The 24,712-nt window shown below is 38.4% G+C and overlaps 1 protein-coding gene across 3 annotated transcripts in view; it reads right to left on the bottom strand.

Moving 5' to 3' along the window:
* Positions 1–6,332, bottom strand: part of PCNX4 (pecanex 4) — a 40,166-nt gene extending 33,834 nt beyond the window's left edge. The window contains exons 1-2 of one of the 3 annotated variants that reach the window (XM_055538238.1): positions 6,193–6,332; positions 5,703–5,876 (exon numbers count right to left, since the gene is read on the bottom strand). The gene's annotated coding sequence lies outside the window, so the exon portion shown is untranslated. Of the gene's footprint in view, positions 1–4,091; positions 4,132–5,702; positions 5,877–6,192 lie in introns of all 3 variants that reach the window. The other 2 variants (XM_055538240.1, XM_055538239.1) reach the window with 2 other exon arrangements.
* Positions 6,333–24,712: the final 18,380 nt, after the last annotated feature.

Below are 24,712 nucleotides of genomic sequence, written 5' to 3'. Positions count from 1 at the left end.
AGCCTTTGTGTGGATCACAATAAACTGTGGAAAATTCTTCAAGAGATAGGAATATCAGACCACCTGACCTGCCTCTAGAGAAATCTGTATGCAGGTCAGGAAGCAACAGTTAGAACTGGACATGGAACAACAGACTGGTTCCAAATAGGAAAAGGAGTTCGTCAAGGCTGTATATTGTCACCCTGCTTATTTACCTTCTATGCAGAGTACATCATGAGAAACCCTGGGCTGGAAGAAGCACAAGCTGGAATCAAGATTGCCAGGAGAAATATCAATAACCTCAGCTATGCAGATGACACCACCCTTATGGCAGAAAGTGAAGAGGAACTAAAAAGCCTCTTGATGAAAGTGAAAGTGGAGAGTGAAAAAGTTGGCTTAAAGCTCAACATTCAGAAAATGAAGATCATGGCATCCGGTCCCATCACTTCATGGGAAATAGATGGGGAAACAGTGGAAACAGTGTCAGACTTTATTTTTCTGGGCTCCAAAATCACTGCAGATGGTGACTGCAGCCATGAAATTAAAAGATGCTTACTCCTTGGAAGGAAAGTTATGACCAACCTAGATAGCATGTTCAAAATCAGAGACATTACTTTGCCAACAAAGGTCTGTCTAGTCAAGGCTATCGTTTTTTCCAGTGGTCATGTATGGATGTGAGAGTTGGACTGTGAAGAATGCTGAGTGCCGAACAATTGATGCTTTTGAACTGTGGTGTTGGAGAAGACCCTTGAGAGTCCCTTGGACTGCAAGGAGATCCAACCAGTCCATTCTGAAGGAGATCAGCCCTAGGATTTCTTTGGAAGGAATGATGCTAAAGCTGAAACTCCAGTGCTTTGGCCACCTCATGGGAAGAGTTGACTCATTGGAAAAGACTCTGATGCTGGGAGGGATTGGGGGCAGGAGGAGAAGGGGATAACAGAGGATGAGATGGCTGGATGGCATCACCGACTCGATGGACGTGAGTTTGAGTGAACTCTGGGAGTTGGTGATGGACAGGGAGGCCTGGCGTGCTGTGATTCATGGGGTCGCAAAGAGTCGGACACGACTAGTGACTGAGCTGAACTGAACTGAAACACTGGAATAACTTTTGATGATCTACAACGTGTTAGGTGATGGTACAAAGACTGCTGTCTGACTCAAAGGAGTTTACAACCAAGTAGAAGAGAGATAATTTTCCTCCCAAATAATTGTTACTGTTAAAAGCAACTCTGGAATTATTTTAATTTTCATTATCAAGAACACAGAGTAAGCAAAGAACAGAAAGTTAGTTTACAAGTAAAAATATTAAAAAAATTAAATTTGTCAAGAAGAAGAAATTCCTGTTATATTTTAAAATGCTTACACAAATTTTGTCAATAATGAATAGAATGTGCCCATCCATTTTCCAAAAAAGTATTTTTTTTGAAATTTGAAAGGAGGGGCTTCCCTGGTGATTAAGTGGTGAAGAATCCACCTGCCAGTGGAGACACAGGTTCAATCCCTGGTCTGGAAAGATCCCATATGCTGGGAAGCAACTAAACCTGTACGCCTCAACCATTCAGTCTGTGCTCCAGAGCCCAGAAGCTGCAACTAGTAAGCCCACGTGTGGCAACTACAAAAACCTGGGCACCCTAGAGCTTGTGCTCCACAACAAGAGGAGTCACGGCAATGAGCAGCCTGTGCACCACAACTTGAGAGCTGCCCCAGCTCTCTGCAACTAGAGAAAAGCCTGTGCAGCAAGAAAGACCCAGCACGGCCAAAATAAACAAATTAAATTATTTTTAAAATATGAAAGGAAATATACAAAAGTTCTACATTTCTAAGCATAATCACCTTTACTAATTCGGAAGACAAAAAAATTCATGTTAGGAAAAAGAACTGTACACAGAAAATTATAAGACACTAATGAAAGAAATCAAAGACAACATAAACAGATGGAGAGGTATTTCATGTTCCTGGGTACGAAGAATCAATTTTGTGAAAACGACTATACTACCAAACACAATCTACCGATTCAATGTGATCCCTATCAAATTACCCATGGCATTTTTCACAGAACCAGAACAAAAAATTTCACAATTCATATGGAAACACAAAAGACCCTGAATAGCCAAAGAAGTCTTAAGAAAGAAGAATGCAGTTGGAGGAATCCACCTTCCTGACTTCAGATTATACTACAAAGCTACAGTCATCACGACAGTATGGTACTGGCACAAAAACAGAAATATAGACCAATGGAACAAGATAGAAAGCCCAGAAATAAACCCATGTACTTATGGGTACCTTATTTTTGACAAAGGAGGCAAGAAGATACAATGGGGTGAAGACAGCCTATTAAATAAATGGTACTGGGAAAATTGGACATTTACGTGTAGAAGAATGAAATTAGAACACTTCCTAACACCATACACAAAGATAAACTCAAAATGGATTAATGACCTAAATATAAGGCCAGAAGCTATAAAACTCTTAGAGGAAAACATAGGCAGAACACTTGATGACAGAAATCAAAATAAGATCCTCTATGACCCACCTCCTAGAGTAATGGAAATAAAAACAAAAGTAAACAAGTGGGACCTGATTAAACGTAAAAAGCTTTTGCACAGCAAAGGAAACTATAAGCAAGGTGAAAAGACAACCCTTGGAATGGGAGAAAATAATAGCAAATGAAACAACTGACAAAGGACTAATTTCCAAAATATACAAGCAGCTCATACAACTCAATACCAGAAAAACAAACAACCCAATCAAAAAGTGTGAAAAAGACCTAAACAGACATTTCTCCAAAGGAGACATACAGATGGCTAACAAACACAGGAAAAGATGCTCAGCATTGCTCATTGTTAGAGAAATGCAAATCAAAACCACAATGAGATATATCACCTCAAACTGGTCAGAATGGCCATCACCAAAAAGTCTACAAACAATAAATGCTGGAGAGGGTGTGGAGAAAAGGGAATGCTCTTGCACTGTTGGTTGGAATGTAAACTGATACAGCCACTATGGAAGACAGTATGGAGATTCCTTAAAAACTAGGAATAAAATCACCATATGACCCAGCAATCCCACTCCTAGGCATATACCATGAGAAAACCAGGATTAAAAAAGACACATGTATCACATTGTTCACTGAAGCACTATTTACAACAGCTAGAACATGGAAGCAACCTAGACGCCCACTGACAGATGAATGGATAATGAAGTTGTGGTACATATACACAATGGACTATTACTCAGCCATAAAAAGGAATGCATTTGAGTCAGTTCTGATGAGGTGGATGAACCTAGAACCTATTATACAGAGTGAAGTGAGTCAGAAAGAGAAAGATAAATATTGTTTCTAATGCACATATACAGAATCTAGAAAAATGGTTCTGAAGAATTTATTTACAGGGCAACAATGGAGAAACAGACATAGAGAATAGACTTATGGACATGGGGAGAGGGGAGGAGAGGGTGAGATGTATGGAAAGAGTAACATGGAAACTTACATTACCATATGTAAAATAGATAGCCAAAGGGAATTTGCTGTATGGCTCAGGAAACTCAAACAGAGGCTCAGGGGCTCTGTATCAACCTAGAAGGGTGGGATGGGGAGGGAGATGGGAGGGAAGTTGAAAGGGAGGAGATATATGTATACCTATGGCTGATTCATGTTGAGGTTTGACAGAAAGCAACAAAATTCTGTAAAGAAATTATCTTTCAATAAAAAAAATAAACTTCATGTTGGGAAAACAAAATGGCCTACATCTAAGAGTTTTTCAATCACACCAAGCTACTGACATATGAAATGGAAGTTTTGGAGGTTTTTTGTGCATGAATTGAGAAACAGAAGGATAAATTTGGAAAAGGGGTTTTCAGAGAAGGGTGGGCCTGAGAGAAATCTACAAATGTCAAAATAGGAAGCTTTTGTTACCTAAGCCAGCATGGCAATGGCAGGTAGGACTACTTGATAAGACAAACACATACAAGAGGGGAAAGTGTCTAAAAGAAAAAGTTCTCACTATCAAGAAAGTGAAAACAAGGCAGGGGTGGGGGTAGGATGAATTGGGAGACTGGGATTCACATATATACACTACTATATATAAAACAGATAACAAATGAGAACCTACTGTATGGCCCAGGGAACTCTGCTCTGTGCTCTGCGGTGACCTACATGGGAAGGAAATCCGAAAAAGAGGAGGCATATGTCTATATATGGACGATACCCTTTGCTGTACAGCAGAAACTGACACAGCAGTATAAAGCAACTATAACCCAACTAAAGAAAAGTAGAATAAAATAAAAAGTAAAAGGTAATGGAAAAAAGGCAAAACCATTCATAGAATGGGAGAAAATTTCTGCAAATTATATATTCATTATGGGACTTGTAGAAAATATAGAAAAATGTCTTACAACTTAATGAAAATACAAATAATTTAAAACTGGCCAAAAGATCTGAATAGACATTTCTCCATAGATAATATACAAATGGCCAACATAAGCATACGAAATGATGTTCAACAACATTACTCATTGGGGAAGTGCAAACCAAAACCACAATGAGATATCTTCAAATCCACTTGACTGGCTATCTAAAAGACAAACAGTAACAAGTACTGCCAAAGTTATAGAGAAATCAGAACACTCAAATGATAATGTAAAATGGTACAGCTGCTTTGGAAACAGTCTGGCAGTTCCTTAAAAGGCTAAACATAGAGTTATCATATTCCACTCCAGTCTTCTTGCCTGCAGAATTCCATGGACAGAAAAGCCTGGCAGGCCACAGTCCATGGGGTCTCAACAAGTTGGACACAACTGAGTGACTAACACACACACACACACACACACACACACACCATATGACCTAGCAGTTTCATTCCTAGGTACTTACCCATGAGAAAAGAAAACATTAGTCTACACAAGTATTTGTACATGAACATTCATAGAAGAAATATTATTAATAGCCTCAAATGCAAACAACATAAATGGCCATCAACAGATGAAATAAAATGTGATATATCCATAGGTGCATGCCCAGTCGCTTCAGTCGTGTCCGACTCCCTGTGACCCCATGGACTGCAGCCTGCCAAGCTCCTCTGTCCATGGGATTCTTCGGGCAAGAACACTGGAGTGGGTTGCCATTTCCTTCTCCAGATATAGCCATACATTGGAATATTAATAAGACTACAAACAACAGTGAAATACTGATGCACGCTATTAATACAACATGAATGAACCCTAAAAACAGAATGCTAAGTGGAAGAAGCCAATCACAAAAGGCCACATACTGTACAATTCCATTTATATGAAACATCCAGAGCAAATCTATAAGGACAGAAAACAGATTAGGGTTTGCCTAGGGCTGGTGGGGACAGGGAGAATGGCTGCTAAAGGATACAGAGCTTTTGGGGGGCGTGATGAAAATGTTTTAAATTTGAATTGTATGGAATGTGAATTTTAATCTCAATAAAGTTCTTTCTTACAAAAGAAAAAGAAACAGAAAAGGTCCCCCACCTGGTACTTTCTGTGGCAGCTAATAACTAGTAGGCAGTTCTTTAAGTCGGAAATTAAATAAAGTGATGGTCAGGTGTCCAAACAATTAAACGACTAAAATGGCAACATCTGAACTGGCTTTGGATGCTATGATAAAGATGTGAAGATTTGGCATGGGTGATGGTAGACATCCAATAATATAAAGGATGGGCTCTGCTCTAATTGCAGAAATGAGAAAAAAAACCCACCTAAGATTATACAGCTGAATAAGAGAAAAAAACAATTCAGAGGCCTGATAAGTAACTTCTGGCGGAGTAGACTTCACTGAAGTAAATGTTGGTCCTTGATAAACACAGGATTGTGGAGAGACAGTGTAGATCGGTGGGGAAAGAGTTGTTCCTATTGAGGAGTCCGTGATTTGACTGATTTAGGGCAAAAGTGGAGAAAAGGAGAAAATTAATACAGTAGTAAGGGCCATAGTTCATAATCTTTAGTTGGATAACAAGCCCATTCCTAAACCAAGACTGAAAGGGCCATTTTCCATTTCCCAAATATCTCTCAAAAATAAAATACTAAAATTCAACAGTCTAAAGAAGCCTTACGAAAGAAAGTTAAAAGCACACCAGATTGATGAACTCTAGAGACAGAGCTCATCTCATGTCTTAAAAAATGCAATCATCACTCTGCACAGGCTTGGAAATTAAGGCGGCCAAGGTGGGTATCAGGGATCTAACGTACCTGGAGTCACCTGAGGGAAGAGGCGAAGCGAAGGCATCCCGGTGAGGGCACTTTCGCAGATATACCCGGGGTGCGCGATCCCGCCGGAAGGCTGCCTGCGGTCCGAACGCCAAGGCAGAGGAACTGTGGCGGCCACGGCAACCAGCTCACCGCGGTGGCGTCGCGACCGGCACCTCGTTTCCATGGCTAACGTCAACTCCAGCAGGCGCCCCCGACCGCGGAACGGACCTCGGGGGCGGGCCGCGCGCTCGGCTCGTCCCGCCCCTCGGCCTGAGGTTACGTCTGGGCCTCAGCCTGACCAGGCAAGGCCGAGAGTGGGGAGAGGCGCGCTCGGATCGCTCCAGCTCTGGGCCAACGCTCGCGTGATCCGAGACTATGGGACTTGCGTGGGCTCGAACCTCGCCTAGAGCCCAGAAACGGCGGTGGGGGATCGCGGCTCTAGCTCTGAACTTTCACCCGCGTCGCGCCTCTACGCAAGAGCGTCGTTGCCCTGGTGACGCGACGTTCCTCCGGAGAGTAGAGCGCTCAGGCTGATAGATTTTAAGAGCCGGCGCCATTTTGAGAGCGTGTAGCGGTAAGAGGTCTGACTGACGAGTCTGGGTGTAGAGAGACTTCAACCGCTCAGGGTCCCGCGACCTACGTTAACCACAGCCTCACTTTGGCCGTCGCCACCCAATACACTGACGGTAATAAATGCGTTTAAGTGATACTTCATATACGTGTTCGCTGTTGCCTCTTTATTGCATTTTTCCCCCAAGAGTGGATTTGTGACTGCATTTTAAATACTATGAACCAAAGTACCCATAAGTGAAACATGCCACCAAGGTATCAGTTTATTAATAAAGTCAGCCAAAGTTACCGTTTTCCATCTTTTTAAAAAAGCTATTTTTTAAATAATGGCGGACTATTATTGCTGCTCGGAGAAGGCAATGGCACCCGACTCCAGTACTCTTGCCTGGAAAATCCCATGGACGGAGCGGCCTGGTGGGCTGCAGTCCATGGGGTCGCTAGGAGTCAGACACGACTGAGCGACTTCACTTTCACTTTTCACTTTCATGTATTGGAGAAGGAAATGGCAACCCACTCCAGTGTTCTTGCCTGGAGAATACAAGGGACGGCGGAGCCTGGGGGGCTGCCGTCTATGGGGTCGCACAGAGTCGGACACGACTGAAGTGATGCTGGGAAAGATTGAAGGCAAGAGGAGGAGAGGACAGAAGACGAGATGTTTGGATGGCATCACCAACTCCATGGACATGAGTTTGAACAAGCTTGGGAGTTGGTGATGGATGGGGAAGCCTGGCGTGCTGCAGTCCATGGAGTGGCAAAGTCGGACAGGACTGAGTGACTGAACTGAAAAGAAAGCCAAGGCTAATAAAAAAAAAGATACAAATCTATCCAGAGGAATAGTGTAGTTTATTGAAATCTTGTGGAAGAAATCCCTTTGCAGCATCCATGGCGATAATGAGGTAGAAGTTACTAGGCAGTCAGTGTAGCACTGTGAGGCCTCTGGACTTTTTTTCAATAAACGTCCTGCTCCATTGTCCTGAATTTCTGGAATGTGTCTTTGGTCTGATCAATTATCAACATCCAGATCCAGGGAAAGTGAAAGTCACTCAGTCGTGCTGGACTCTCTGCGACCCCATGGACTGTACCGTCCATGGACTTCTCCAGGCCAGAATACTGGAGTGGGTAGCCAGTTCCCTTCTCCAGGGAACCTTCCCAACCCAGGGATCGGAACCCAGGTCTCCCACATTGCAGGCGGATTCTTCACTAGCTGAGTCACAAGGGAGGGCAGTAATTAGCTTCTGTTCCATATGTGTGAGGGAAAAGCAACTGGTGATTGTTCATCTTAAACCCATACATCTGGTCCATTGTAAAATGGCCAGGAGGCATGAAAAAGAGTGGTGACTTAATCCAAGGATCAGTTAAGTTGCTCAGTCCTGTATGACTCTTTGCTACTCCATGGATTGCAGCACACCAGGCTTCCCCGTCTCTCACGAACTTCCAGAGCTTGCCCAAACTCATGTCCCTTGACTCAGTGATGTCATCCAACCATCTCACCCTCTGTTGTATCTTTCCCATCCTGCCTTAAATCTTTCCCAGCATCAGGGTCTTTTCCAATGAGTCAGTTCTTCTCATCCAAAGTATTGAAGTTTCAGCTTCAGCATCAGTCCTTCCAATGATTATTTAGGACTGATTTCCTTTAGGACTAACTGGTTGGATCTCCTTGCAGTCCAAGCGACTCTCAGGAGTCTTCTCCAACACCACAGCTCAAAAACATCAATTCTTTGGTACGCAGCTTTCTTTATCATCCAACTCTTAACATCCATACATGACTACTGGAAAAACCATAGCTTTGACTATAGGACCTTTGTAGATAAAGTGATGTCTCTGCTTTTTAATATGCTGCCTAGATTGGTCATAGCTTTTCTTCCAAGGAGCAAGCATCTTTTAATTTCATGGCTGCAGTCACCATCTGCAGTGATTTTGGAGCCCCCCTAAAATAAAGTCTGTCACTGTTTCCATTGTTTCCCCAGTGGAGGATAAAGAGAAGTCACAAAGTTGTTAAGTATCTTGACCTTTAACTTGATTGGTTAGAAATAACATGATTTAAGGAAGGATATAAAAACTACTGTAAGTCTGGCCTTGTGGGGGACTCTTTACCCCATCTCAATGTCGATGCTGAGAGCTTTGTACTTTCTTCCTCTTTAAAAAATCCTATTCACTTGCTACTGTGAGTGTTTGTGGATTTCCTTCTTCGGATCTGAGGGCAAGAACTCAGTTCCCATTTCAATAACATACATACATACTTGCTTTCAAGGATATAATTTGGAAATAGAACTTTTCCTAGTTTGTTTTGAAGAGGAAGTATGTATTTGGTTCATCCCTAATCTTTTACAGTCTTTTGGGGAAGATATAAGTTCAGTCATCATGGGTCATGGTACCACATTAAGCATCTTTGAAGCACATCAGCTACTCCTAGGAAGTCAGTATAGAGTGGTAAAGAGTAGATGCTCTGCAATCCAGAAACCTGAGTTAAAACTACTTGGACCTTGGGCAGGCCACCTCAAAATATGCCCCAGTGTCATATTGATTATTTTGAATTAAAGTTACTAAAGGAGTGGTGGGTGCCAGAGGGACCTTTGAACCTCCTCTCAGTGTCCCTGAAACCAGTAACTAAAGCTCCCATGTGAAAGGTACCCTCCCTGTACTAGAAAGTAGAAAGACATCCTTATCACTAGAGACAGGCAGAGAAATCTGTATAAACAAAACTTGTTATTTAACTTACTACCTACCTCGAACCCAGAGCTGACTGTGGGTCAGATCATGAACTCCTTATTGCCAAGTTCAGACTTAAATTGAAGAAAGTAGGGAAAACCACTCAACCATTCAGGTATGACCTAAATCAAATCCCTTATGATTATACAGTGGAAGTGACAAGTAGATTCAAGGGATTAGATCTGATAGACAGAGTGCCTGAAAAACTATGGATAGAGGTTTGTGACATTGTATAGAAGGCAGTGATCAAGACCATCCCCAAGAAAAAGAAATGCAAAAACAGAAAATGGTTGTCTGAGGAGGTCTTACAAATAGCTGAGAAAAGAAGAGAAGGGAAAGGCAAAGGAGAAAAGGAAAGATATACCCATATGAATGCAGAGTTCCAAAGAATAGCAAAGAGAGGTAAGAAAGCCTTCCTCAGTGAACAATGCAAAGAAATAAGGAAAAGAAGAAATCTCTTCAAGAAAATTCAAGATACCAAGGTAACATTTCATGCAAAGATGGGCACAATAAAGGCCAGAAATGGTATGGACCTAATAGAAGCATAAGATATTAAGAAGAGGTGGCAAGAATACACAGAAGTATACAAAAAAATCTTCATGACCCTGATAACCATGATGGTGTGATCACTCACTTCGAGCCAGACATCCTGGAATACGAAGTCAAGTGGGCCTTAGAAAGCATCACTGTGAGAAAGCTAGTGGAGGTGATGGAATTCCAGTTGAGCTATTTCAAATCCTGAAGGATGATGCTGTGAAAGTGTTGCACTCAATAGGTCCAGCAAATTTGGAAAACTCAGCAGTGGCCACAGGACTGGAAAAGTCTTCATTTCAATCTCAAAGAAAGGCAATGCCAAAGAATGTTCAAACTACCACACAATTGCACTCATCTCACATGCTAGCAAAGTAATGCTCAAAATTCTCCAAGCCAGGCTTCAACAGTATGTGAACCATGAACTTCCAGATGTTCAAGCTGGTTTTAGAAAAGGCAGAGGAACCAGAGATCGAATTGCCATCATCTATTGGATCATTGAAAAAGCAAGAGAGTTCCAGAAAAAAGTCTATTTCTGCTTCATTGACTATGCTAAAGCCTTTGATTCTGTGGATCACAACAAACTGTGGAAAATTCTTAAAGAAATGGGAATACCAGACCACCTTATCTGCCTTCTCAGAAATCTATATGCAGGTCAAGAAGCAACAGTTAGAACTGGACATGGAACAAGAGAGTGGTTCCAAATCAGAAAAGGAGTACGTCAAGTCTCCTTTATTGTCACCCTTATTATTTAACTTATATGCAGAGTATATCATGTGAAATGCCGGGCTGGATGTGGTACAAGCTGGAATCAAGATTGCCGGGAGAAATATCAATAACTTCAGATATGCAGATGACACCACCCTTGTGGCAGAAAGTGAAGAAGAACTAAAGAGCCTCTTGATGAAAGTGAAAGAGGAGAGTGAAAAAGTTGTTTTAAAACTCAGCATTCAGAAAACTAAAATCATGGCATTTGGTCCCATCACTTCATGGCAAATAGATTGGGAAGCAATGGAAACAGTGAGAGACTTTATTTTCTTGGGCTCCAAAATCACTGCAAATGGTGACTGCAGCCATGAAATTAAAAGACGCTTGCTCCTTGGAAGAAAAGTTATGACCCACCTAGACAGCATATTAAAATACAGAGACATTACTTTGCCAAAAAAGTTCCATCTAGTCAAAGCTATGGTTTTTCCAGTAGTCATAAATAGATGTGAGAGTTGTTCCATAAAGCTGAGCACCAAAGGATTGATGCTTTTGAATTGTGGTGTCAAAGAAGACTCTTGAGAGTCGCTTGGACTGCAAGGAGATCCAACCAGTTAGTTCTAAAGGAAATCAGTCCTGAATAATCATTGGAAGGACTGATGCTGAAGATGAAGCTCCAATACTTTGGCTACTTGATGTGAAGAGCCGACTCATGAGAAAAGACCCTGATGCTGGGAAAGACTAAAGGCAGGAGGAGAAGGAGATGACAAAGGATGAGATGGTTGGATGGCATCACTGAGTTGATGGACAATTGTCTAGATGCACAAAGGCTGTATTTATAATTCCCATTTTTTGTCACCCAAATTACATATGACCCAAAGTGATGTGGGTTCAATCCCTGGGTTGGAAAGATCCTCTGGAGAAGGAAATGGCAACCCACTCCAGTATTCTTGCCTGGATAATCCCATGGACAGGAGAGCCTAGAGGGCTATAGTACATGTGGTCACAAGGAATCAACATGACTGAAGTGACTCAGCATGTGTGCAACCAGAATGAACATTTTTGTTGTTGAAATACCTGCTCTAGATAGTTGGTGGTTAATTTTTTTCCCAATATATTTGTACATTTTACTTTTTTAGAATAAAATTAGTAAAACTTATGGTACAAGGTCTTTGGTTACTTGTATATATTGATTCAGTATTTGTTGAAATAGTGGATGCTATTTTCCAGAAACAACACTGATTGCTGCAAATACAAAGTCAAATAAAAATTACCCCTGTCCTCAAGGAATTTACCAAAATATGACTTGGGAAACCAATAAGGACATCAGTAATTACAAAGGGTATGATAAGCGGATATGTACCTGAGCTACAGAAATACAGAAATCATTCTGGGGAAATTGAGATGAATGCAGTTGAGTTTCAAAAGATAAGTAGAAATTAGCTGGATGAAGGTGTGGCAGAGGTGACCCAGGTAGGGATATATTCATGTTTCCATTCAACAAATATTGAAATCATACATAGAGCCAGGTACACAAGTGCTTTATTTAGTCTTTACCTTATGAGGTAGCTTATTGCTTTTTTCATTTTAAATAAGCAATCCAAGCTTCAGAAAAGTAAAATACAGTTAAGATCTGGAACTGGGCACATATGTGCATGTCTCCAAGATCCATATTTTTTCTATTATTCTGCTGATTCACATAAAATGAAACATTAACAATATGGAGCTGCTTCTTTAGCCAGAGAAGATGTTTATCCATATATTATCATGGCATACATTTTTTTGTGTGATGATATTGCCTGTGTAAAGCAGTTTATACCCAAGTCACTCCTCTTGCCTAAAAGTCGGGGTGGGGGGGAAGCTACCACACATAAACCCCTAACTCTTCCCCATTTCCCAGAGATCTCTGACCGTGACCTGACCATGGGTATGAAAAAACCATGCAGGGCTGCAGCACAGGTTAAAGAGAAGGTGAAATGGCCTTGGGAATTATAAAGTTGAACTTTCAGGGCAGACGGATAGAATACTAAAATTTGTTAAAGGGTTGCATTCGGCTAAGAATGGGGTGCAGTGGTAAGGAGACCAAAAAAAAAATATGATGAACCCAGCTTTGAAACTGGGTGACTACAAAGTCTGACCATAAAGTATTCTAAAGTAAATAATGGATGGGAATGGGCAAATTTAATTCAGATGACCATTATATCTACTACTGTGGTCAAGAATCCCTTAGAAGAAATGGAGTAGCCCTCATAGTCAACAAAAGAGTCTGAAATACAGAACTTGGATGCAATCTCAAAACGACAGAATGATCTCCATTCATTTCCAAGGCAAACCATTCAACATCACAGTGATCCAAGTCTATGCCCCAACTACTAACGCCAAAGAAGATGAAGTTGAACAGTCCTATGAAGACCTACAAGACTTTTTATAGAACTAACAGCAAAAAAGATGTCCTTTTGTCATAGGGGACTGGAATGCAAAAGTAGGAAGTCAAGAGATACCTGGAATAACAGACAAGTTTGGCCATGGAGTACAAAATGAAGTAGGGCAAAGGCTAACAGTTTTGCCAAGAGAATGCACTGGTCATAGCAAACACCCTCTTCCAACAACACACAGACAACTCTGTACAGGGATATCACCAGATGGTCAATACTGAAATCAGTTTGATTATATTCTTTATAGCCAAAGATGGAGAAGCTCTATACAGTCAGCAAAAACAGGACCTGGAGCTCAGATGTTCAGCTCCTTATTGCAAAATTCAGGCTCAAATTGAAAAAAGTAGGGAAAATCACTAGGCAATTCAGATATAACCTAAATCAAATCCATTATGCTTGTGCAGTGGAGGTGACAAACAGATTCAAGGGATTAGATCTGATAGAGTGCATGCAGAACTATGGATGGAGGTTTGTAACATGGTACAGTCGGTGGTGTCCAAAACTATTCCCAAGAAAAATGCAAGAAGACAAAGTGGTTGTCTGAGAAGGCCTTATAAGTAGCTGGGAAGAGAAGCAAAAGGCAAAGGAGAAAGGGAAAGATAATACCCAACTGAATGCAGAGTTCCAGAAAATAGCAAGGAGAGATGAGAAAGCCTTCTTATTGAACAGTGCAAAGACATAAAGGAAAACAATAGAATGGGAAAGACTAGAGATATCTTCAAGAAAATAAGAGATACCAAGGGGACATTTCATGCAAAGATGGGCACAATAAAGGACAAAAATGGTATGGACCTAACATAAGCAGAAGATATTAAGAAGAGGTGGCAAGAATACACAGAAGAACTGTACAAAAAATGTTTTAATGACCTAGATAACCACAATGGTGTGGTCAATCACCTAAGGCTAGACATCCTGGAGTGTGAAGTCAAGTGGACTTTAGGAAGCATTACTATGAACAAAGCTAGTGGAGCTGATGGAATTCCAGCTGAGCTATTTCAAACCCTAAAAGATGATGCTGTGAAAGTGCTGCACTCAATATGCCAGCAAATTCAGATAACTCAGCGGTGGCCACAGATTGAAAAAGGTCAGTTTTCATTCCAATCCCAAAGAAAGGCAATGCCATAGAATGTTCAAATTGCTGTACATTTGCACTCATTTCACATGCTAGCAAGGTCATGCTCAAAATCCTTCAAACTAGGCTTCAGCAGTATGTGATCCAAGAACTTCCAGATGTTCAAGCTGGATTTAGAAAAAGCAAAGGAACCAGAGATCAAATTTCCAACATCCACAGGATCATAGAAAAAGCAAAGGAATTCTGAAAAATATATGCTTCATTGACTATGCTAAAGCCTTTGATTGTGTGGATCACAATAAACTGTGGAAAATTCTTCAAGAGATGGGAATACCAGACCACCTTCCCTGCCTCCTGTATGCAGGTCAAGAAGTAGAACTGGACATGGAACAACAGACTGATTCAAAATTGAGAAAGGAATACATCAAAGCTGTATATTGTCACCCTGCCTATTTAATGTATATGCAGAGTTCATCGTGCAAAATGCCAAGTTGGATGACTGACAACCTGGAATCGTGATTGCCAGGAGAAATATCAACAACCTCAGAAATGCAGATGATACCACTTTAATGGAAGAAAGCAAGAAAGATCTAAAGAGCTTCTTGGTGAAGGTGAAAGAAGAGAGCAAAAAAGCTGGCTTAAAATTCAACATTGAAAAAACGAAGATCATGGCATCTGGTCACATCACTTAATGGTAAAAAAATGGGAAAACGTGGGAACAATGACAGATTTTATTTTCTTGGGCTCAAAAATCACTGTAGATATTGACTGCAGCCACGAAAATAAAAGATGCTTGCTCCTTGGAAGAAAAGCTATGATAAACCTAGGTAGCATATTTAATAGCAGAGACATCACTTTGCTGACAAAGACCCATATAGTCAAAGTTACTGGTTTTCTGGCAGTCATGTAAAGATGTGAGAGCTGGTCCATAAAAAAGGCTGAATGCCAAAGAGTTGATGCTTTGGAACTGTGGTGCTGGAAAAGACTCTTGAGAGTCCCTTGGACTGCAAGGAGATTCAACCAGTCCATTCTAAAGAAAATCAGTCCTAAACATTCATTGGAAGGACTAATGCAGAAGCTGAAGCTCCAATACTCTGGTAACCTGATGGGAAGAGCCGACTTTGGAAAAGACCCTGATGCTGGGAAAGATTGAAGGCCAGAGGAGAAGAGGGCAACAGAGGATGAGATGGTTGGATGGCATCACTGACTCAATGGAAATGAGTTTGAGCAAACTCAGGGAGATAGTGAGGGACAGGGAAGCCTGGTGTGCTGCAGATTAGGGGTTGCAAAGAGTAGCAACTAAATAGCAATAACAACTCAGGTAAAGCACAGAGGAAGATAATCCATTTTGAGACATGTGATTGATAGGCTTATGAGATATGTCTTGTTAGAAACATATGATTGGACTTTGGGAGTGAGGTCATAGAGACAGACACATAGAGATTTGGGAGTATTCTACATTTAAAATAGAGTTGAAATCACAAGATTGGAAGAGAATGCCAAGGTTTGGATATTATTGACTGCAAAGAAAAGCATCAGGAGAGAAGAAGAAAGGGACTATAAAATGATGGATTTCCGTTGAAATTCATCTCATTGGTTTTGTATCACAGATAATGATATGCATGTAAATGTATACAAAGGCTAAGTGAATGGGTTTATGTGATCGGTAGAAATTTTAATGTTCTGGCATATTTACAGGCATGTGGGTTAGGCAACATTAAAGACAGGGAGTAACCAATAGTTAGCTGCAGTTTCCTACTGAAACTTCCTTTGTTCTAGAAAAAAGTCTCAGACCACATAAGTATTTATAAGTAGAATCATCAAATAATATATAATGTAATCATAGCTTTGCCATTAATTGGTTTTATGCTTTGTTATAAAAGACAATGCATTTTAAATTATAGTTCTGAAAATCTTACAGTAATTCTTGTGAGAAGTGTAGGGTGAATAGATAAAATTTCTCAGGTTTTGATTTTGATGAAGAATTTTGAATTTTATTATGCAGTTTTTAAATTTAATTATTTCACATCAGTAACTTCATAGCTTAGATTTTTTAAATTTTAGAACTTTTCAATTAATATTATTTTAAAAAGCTATCACCACTGGAACTTACTTTAGAGTCATTTAAAAAGAGAACAATTTTTGGTAGCCTGAAAAATCACTAAATTGAAGTATTTAAAAGTGTTTTCAAGTTGTTACATTTTGTAGAAGTTTGTGAATATAACTTCACTGAAAGATCAAATTTTAAGAGTAACCAAACTCTGTGTAAATATCGATGGGCATATTTACAATTTTACTCTTTATGAAAATTAAATTACATTCCACATGAATTAATAATGATTTTCCTTAATTTTGGCATATATAATTAAGTGTTGACTGTGCAGATTTCAAAATCTTTATCCCTGGTCTCCTGTATTAAGTTTGGAACATTAGTTAACTTCTTCTATTGACAGTTTTACCAACAATTACAATGTCTTATTAGTAATATTAATTTCTAAAGCTAGAACTGAAGTTGGTAGCCTCAAATAAGTGTCCTTTTCCTGGCATTTGCCTGCTAACTTTTTTGCTTATAAGTGAACCAATTGTTTAGAATTGTGTGAACATTATTTTCAGTTTCCTAGAATGAATGTAGTGTAAGGAAATGCAGTAAATAAATTCTCTGATAAAATTTCCATTTGAAGTTGTAATTAAGTAAGAATGTGACAGTGGGGGAGACTGGGTATAATTTGCGTAAAGGTAATATACCCTCGCATAGTGTCTCCAGACTCATGATACTATTGCTGTTGAATGGAAATGTCCACTGATTAGAATTATTTCCTAGAGCTTGCATTGTGATGCCCTCTTCAGGTTTAAAATATGCCCTCTTCATATTTAAAACATGAAAATTGGAGGTTACTCATTGGAGAAGGCAATGGCAGCCCACTCCAGTACTCTTGCCTGGAAAATCCCATGGACGGAGGAGCCTGGTAGGCTGCAGTCCATGGGGTCGCTAGAGTCGGACACAACTGAGAGACTTCACTTTCACTTTTCACTTTCATGCATTGGAGAAGGAAATGGCAACCCACTCCAGTGTTCTTGCCTGGAGAATCCCAGGACTGGGGAGCCTGGTGGGCTGCCGTCTAAGGGGTCGCACAGAGTCGAACACGACTGAAGTGACTTAGCAGCACAGATAAATAATTTAGGGGAAATGAAACCATATTTGGCAAATACAGTTGTACATCAAATATAAATAACAATATCAACAATAATCAACTTTGGTGGGATGGCATTTTAGAGGTACATATGAAACTTGGCCTTATCAAGCAAAATTTTAAATGCAGTTCCCTTTGATAAAAGTTTTATCTATAGAAATACCTTACAGATATCTTCCTTTACAGATATCTCACCTAAGTATGTAATGATATTTGTACAAAGATGTACTTAGAACATTTGCAATAGCAAAATGCAAAACATTCTTAAATAGGGGATAGTTTTAAATAAATTTAAAAGAATGTACATTTTTGGCATGTCCAACTTCTAAGTAAAATTTTTTAAATTACTGTGATCTTATATAAAAAGTAAATGTATGCATGAGCATGCTTTGTATATACTTACCTTTAATAGACACATAGGAAACTGATAGAATGCAACCTCTAAAGAGGCTAACTGGGGTTTGATAGGAAGGGGACTTTTACTTTTTACCATTACTCTTGTGCTGGTAATATATTTTTAATCAATATGTGTAGCTTTGATAATCTTAATAAAATAGCCAGCAAACAAAAATAAATTGACAATCAAAAATACCCTCCCTCAAACCCATCAAGCTGCTATATAACTAGAAAACTGGCATAGTGGATTTTTGTTTTTATAATAACACTTTTATCCAGAGAATAATTAAAAAATATAGTTACTAGTTTCTGTGAATAAATTACAGCAATGATGCTTTCCTAGGGAGAAAAGCTATATTAGTTTTTAGTGTTATATTACAGTTAAAAGTTACAATAAGTCATTTGGTATACTGGTAAATTTTGAGCTCTGATACCCAGAGACTGCCTAGAATATTGACCATTTTGGTATTATATCAATAGGAATCCTTAAAGTTAGTTCATTTTATGCTAAATGAGAATATTTACTGAATTTATGAATACATGCTCAAGATTATTAGGATTTCTTTATAATGTTAGATATAAAATCCTAATTTTAGTATATACATAAAATATACATATATTAGTGTATACATACAGATATAGATGTAAAATACTTATATATCAAAAGTATATGTTGTATATAACTTATAAAATAAAATACATGGGAATCCTATTTTATTGAACCAGCAATGACTAGGTATTAATGGAAGAAACTTTCATATGTGTTGTCTTTAGCAATATTATTTTAAACATAACAATTTTTAATAAAATTTATGCTAATCATTAAAATATTATTAGATCTGCTTTTTAGGTTCTTGGTTTAAATGAAAACCAAGTGTATAGAAATGAATATAAGAACAATTATTAAAAAATTCTGTCTATAATTTTCAAGCCAAATACTAGATTCATGTTTTTACATAGAAATTTTTCTCCTAAAAGACTTTGTAATTAGTGAGAAATGTCTATGTCAGTAAATAGCAGCATGCAAGAAAGAGATGCATTTACTTGTGGAAATAACCATTTATTAAGGAACAATCATTTTTATTTGTGGTTTTTATATAAAACTAGACTATGGATTTTTTCCTTATAACGTTTTCTCCAGGCAACAATAATGAATAAAATTTTAGAGATAAGCTTTCTTTTAAATGCATATATGCCCTTCCTAACACATGTAGTAAAACCAAGCAAATACTCATACTCTCTACTAAAAAAAATTAAATGAAACATTTTTTTTCCCCTGAATGGCCCAGTTAGTGTAGAGGCATCCACTCTGAATTCCACAATCCAGGATCCCTTGGCCACTTGTTTCTGTATGTTGATATGCCCAAAGTTACATTTACTCTATAAAGACTTCCTTTGTTCATATATGTCTCTTTTCTCCAGTATACCTTTTCTTTAAAATTATAGTACATATTAAAAATACAAACCTGAAGGTAATATGGATTCTTCCAGAAGGAGAATTTATTCCTTTTTCTCCTGATGCATACAGTGAATAGGTTAGCCTTATTAGACTGAACAGTCTTTAAGAACAATGAGGAGGGTGTTGAGCTGGTTTTCTCCTCCTTTCAATTATAGCACCAATATTCCATCCATTACTGTCTCCTCCCAAAGAGTATGACTCCTTCTATTCAGAAATAAAAGCAGCTCTACCTGACAACATTCTGAAATATTTTTCCCTCTTTTCATAACCTCCATTTACTAAAGCAATATTTTCCTTACTCCTAACCAAAGCATGAACTCAATATCTGCTTTCTTCTTCCATGTTGGATAAATGGATGTGGGAACTTTATTACAGATTAAAATAGTGGAAAATTAAGAAAACAGTGCTCTTAGTGTGAAGGGCAAGGCCAGTGATTTTCATGAACTATAGAAAGCATATTTAATCAGAAATAATGAGATCTGAATTATAATTCACTCTCTGTGAGAAACTCAATAACTTGACATTGAACAAGACATATAAACTCTCCAGACTTCACTTTCCTCCTTTTAAGAGACTGGGCTGCATCTCTTAAATTTCCATTTAATTCTGTATTTCTGCTTTTGTGTTATTTATGTGTTAAAAGTCTCATGGTATGGGTGGAAATAAAGACAGGCGATGATAATTTTGTGTGTGCATTTTGTTTTAAGCTATATGAGTTTTGTAGGTAACAATGCTTTAACAAAAGAGCAAGTTTTATTTATTGTTAAGTGGACCTAAGCAAACAGTTATCATTGGAAAACTAAACTAAACTAAATTATCATTGGAAAACTTCATTATTGACCACTTTTCCTGAAAGAGAGATTTCTGTCAATGTTAACATCAGGTAACATGTCACCTTTATCAGAGTTCATTAAGTGCCAACAATTTACTTTCTGAGGAATATCTCTTTAGGGTCAATTAAATAAAAATGTGAAAGCCAGTGTTGTTAGGATTTTTGCCACATAATAGTCCAATTATTTTATGTTTAGCCTCTTTGATTAAAAGCAGTGGTCAAAAGATTTGAAATCCTCAGAGGTGATTTGCAAGAAGGAGAAGTGCTGGAGCTACCCAGGCAGCAATCAGAAACAATTAGGAAAAATTTACCGAATGTTTCATTCTTTCTCTAGGTTGTATTGCAAATTATGTTAAATATTTCAGGCTTATTGCATTTAAAAATAAAGCCTCCAACTAAGCCATTTTCAAGATAGTCAAAAGATATTGCTTAACATTTTCTTATTGCTATAGAAATGAAAAGGGTGATTGTCTATGTTGATTAGCTTGAAGATTGCTTTGGGAAGAATTTGACAGTTCTAGTAACATTCCCATTATAATTTACAATCTATGAAGAAGAATTGAATACTACCTTGAGCGTCAGGAGAGTTTAAAGCTTCCTTTTCATCTGATAATTTTATTCTACTACTTTAACATAAAGAGGGGATCTTTGTCATGTGTATTTTTAATGCATATATAATTTATTTTTATCTTGATTCTTTAAAACTATTCTCAATTAGATCAAGTAGAAAATATGTAGCATAATAAATATACCAGAATTTTTACTGATACCTACTATGTGCAGATCCTTTTTTGTGCTAGTCAGTTTTGCAGATAGAAAGATAGAAAGAAGCACATTTAATGTCAAAGGACTCAACCGTTTAATCAATAGAAAATTCACAAGACCAAAGAACAAACAAAACTTGGAGCCGATTACATTTTGGTCATGATAAGGTGAGTGTGGTTGATACTGTTTCATTTTCTTATACATAAATGCTGAAATAGAATCTATTTCTACCTAATACTATAAACTGTGGGAAGTTAGGAAAGTGGTCCCACAATAATATTTTATGTTTAAAAAGAAAGGTTATAATTGAGTGGAATTATATTACATTTAGAAATGTATAGGAAAATGTTTAAATACCAAGACGACTTACATATTGGAAATGCATAGAAAAATGTTTAAATGCCAAGAAGGGCTACATATTGTCATTTTTTATGGACCTCCTGACTTGAAGGCTGAATTTTTAATTGTGTTAAAATAGTTTAAACCAGTCCAAAATGTACTAGTGTAAAGTGAAAGTCGCTCAGTCGTGTCCAACTCTTTGCGAGCCCATGAATTATATAGTCCATGGAATTCTCCAGGCCAGAATACTGGAATGGGTAGCCTTTCCCTTCTCCAGGGGATCTTCCCAACCCAGGGAAGGAACCCAGGTCTCCCACATTGCAGGCGGATTCTTTACCAGCTGAGCCACAAGGGGTTTCTCTTAAATTAACAAACAAAATAAGATTCAGAGATAGGATTCAATTAAATGGCATTCTCATTCATTTATTCATGAATGCCATTAGTAAACATGTATTATGTGTTTATAAGGTGATAAATGTTAGAGAATTGGTGATACAAAGAAGGATAACAATACCACCCATCACAGCTCCTTCTGGTGAGAGTGCTGGGGTAATGCAGAAGTATAAAAAAAAAATTTGTAAAAAAAAAAAATTAGTGATATTTATCAACACTTCTATAAAAAGTACATAACTTTTAGCTGATTAATACCTTCCTATGGAAAATATTCCAGAGAAGGCAATGGCACCCCACTCCAGTACTCTTGCCTGGAAAATCCCATGGACAGAGGAGCCTGGTAGGCTGCAGTCCATGGGGTCACGAAGAGTCGGGGATGACTGAGTGACTTCACTTTCACTTTTCACTTTCATGCATTGGAGAACGAAATGGCAACCCACTCCAGTGTTCTTGCCTGGAGAATCCCAGGGGTGGGGGAGCCTGGTGGGCTGCCGTCTATGGGGTTGCACAGAGTCGGACACGACTGAAGTGACTTAGCAGCAGCAGCAGCAGTATGGAAAATATTCAACAGAAGAAAAAGGATTTATATCTGTATGTGTTTATTGCATATTTCTTGTGATATAAAATTGGAATCAATTTGAATATTCAAAGGTATGATTAAGAAAATATTTCTCTTTAGTTGAATATAATTCAAACATTAAAATGTTAATTGTGCTCTAATATGGAAAATGCTTAGATTTATAATGTGAAAACAAAAGTTATGTAAAGTGTAATTCTGTAAAAATATACAAGTGAGAAAACACTTGGATTTTTTTAAATGATAGTTGTATTAGCATGGTGGTGTTTTAGATGATCATTTCGATATTTGTTTTGGAAGCACTGTATATTATTTAAAAAATAATTAATACTTTAATGTATAAAAGTATTCCCAAGCTGGAGCCCTTGTGCATTGATGATTGGAATATAAAATGGTGCAGCTGCTGTGGAAAACAATATGGTGGTTCCTCAGAAAAATTAAATTTGGAATTACCATATGATTCAGAAATTCTATTTCTGGGTGTAGTCCCAAAATAATTGAAGACAGGGACTTGAACAGATACTTTTACAATGGTGTTCATAACAGCATTATTTCACAATAGTCAGAAGGTAGAAACAAACCAAATGTCCATCAATAGATGAATGGATAGGCAAAATATGTTCTATAATTAAAATGGAATATTATTACAATGGAATATCAGTTTTGCAAGGTGAAAAGAGTTCTAGATAGATGGTTGTGCAGCACTGTAAGCATACTTAATGCCACTGGCACTGTACAAGTAAATATGGTTCAGATGGTAAATTTTATGTATTTTTCACCACAATTAAAAAATAAAAATGGTTAAAATGGTAAATTTCATGTTGTATATTCTACTACAATGAAAACTTTTTAAGAAGTGGTCTCAAATTATGAATGGATTCCTAGATATGTGTCTGAAGTTGAAAAGAGAGTTAGTTTGTAGAGTTAGTAGATTTAAGAGTACATGACAATAAAAAAATGAAGTGCATAATGTAGTTGGAAAAACAATTTTTAAAATGATCATCACCAAATTCTACTCAGTATTATTCTCAAATTAATGATTTGAAATCTATCCTGCTTATTTGTCATAATTTTCTAAGTGCATATATGTTGGTAGTTTACAAAAATGTAATTGTGAGTCCAAAATGAGCTTTGAATGCTCAGTTACAATTTTAGAGGTGAAAGAGATTCTTGTGTTAGAGGTGAAAAACCAGGGGTACAGAGAACTTAATATCATATAGATAGATAATGACCAACATGACTAGAATGGATGCCTTTACTTTTTGTGCTGTGCTAAGTCACTTCAGTTGTGTCTGATTCTTTACTTTTATTACAATGTTATTTAAACTTTATACTATGTCAAGCAAGCCAGATTCTAATCTTTTTTTAAAAAATTAATCTTATGAAACATTCAATTGTTTATTTTCTACTAGGAAATTCTTACATCAAACATGAATTTCCTATGTGCTGTGTGCTAAGTCACTCCAATCGTGTTTGACGCTTTGCAACCCCATGGACTGTAGCCCACCAGGCTCCTCTGTCCATGGGATTTTCCAGGCAAGAATACTGGAATGGATTGCCATGCCTTCCTCCAGTGGATCTTCCCAACCCAGGGATTGAACCTGAGTCCCTTTTGTCTCCTGCTTTGGCAGGTGGGTTCTTTTTTTTTTTTTTTTTTTTTTAAACTTTACAATATTGTATTGGTTTTGCCATATATCGAAATGAATCCGCCACAGGTATACATGTGTTCCCCATCTTGAACTCTCCTCCCTCCTCCCTCCCCATACCATCCCTCTGGGTCGTCCCAGTGCACCAGCCCCAAGCATCCAGTATCGTGCATCGAACCTGGACTGGTGACTCGTTTTATATATGATATTATACATATTTCAATGCCATTCTCCCAAATCATCCCACCCTCTCCCTCTCCCACAGAGTCCAAAAGACTGTTCTATACATCAATGTCTCTTTTGCTGTCTCGTTACAGGGTTATTGTTACCATCTTTCTAAATTCCATATATATGCGTTAGTATACTGTATTGGTGTTTTTCTTTCTGGCTTACTTCACTCTGTATAATAGGCTCCAGTTTCATCCACCTCATTAGAACTGATTCAAATGTATTCTTTTTAATGGCTGAGTAATACTCCATTGTGTATATGTACCACAGCTTTCTTATCCATTCATCTGCTGATGGACATCTAGGTTGCTTCCATGTCCTGGCTATTATAAACAGTGCTGCGATGAACATTGGGGTACATGTGTCTCTTTCAATTCTGGTTTCCTCAGTGTGTATGCCCAGCAGTGGGATTGCTGGGTCATAGATCAGATCAGTCGCTCAGTCGTGTCTGACTCTTTTCGACCCCATGAATTGCAGCACGCCAGGCCTCCCTGTCCATCACCAACTCCTGGAGTTCACTGAGACTCACATCCATCAAGTCAGTGATGCCATCCAGCCATCTCATCCTCTGTTGTCCCCTTCTCCTCCTGCCCCCAGTCCCTCCCAGTATCAGAGTCTTTTCCAATGAGTCAACTCTTTGCATGAGGTGGCCAAAGTACTGGAGTTTCAGCT

The sequence above is a fragment of the Bubalus kerabau genome, chromosome 10 (assembly GCF_029407905.1).
Source record: "Bubalus kerabau isolate K-KA32 ecotype Philippines breed swamp buffalo chromosome 10, PCC_UOA_SB_1v2, whole genome shotgun sequence".
NCBI classification, from domain to species: domain Eukaryota; kingdom Metazoa; phylum Chordata; class Mammalia; order Artiodactyla; family Bovidae; genus Bubalus; species Bubalus kerabau.
This window is presented reverse-complemented; position numbering and strand designations above follow the sequence as displayed.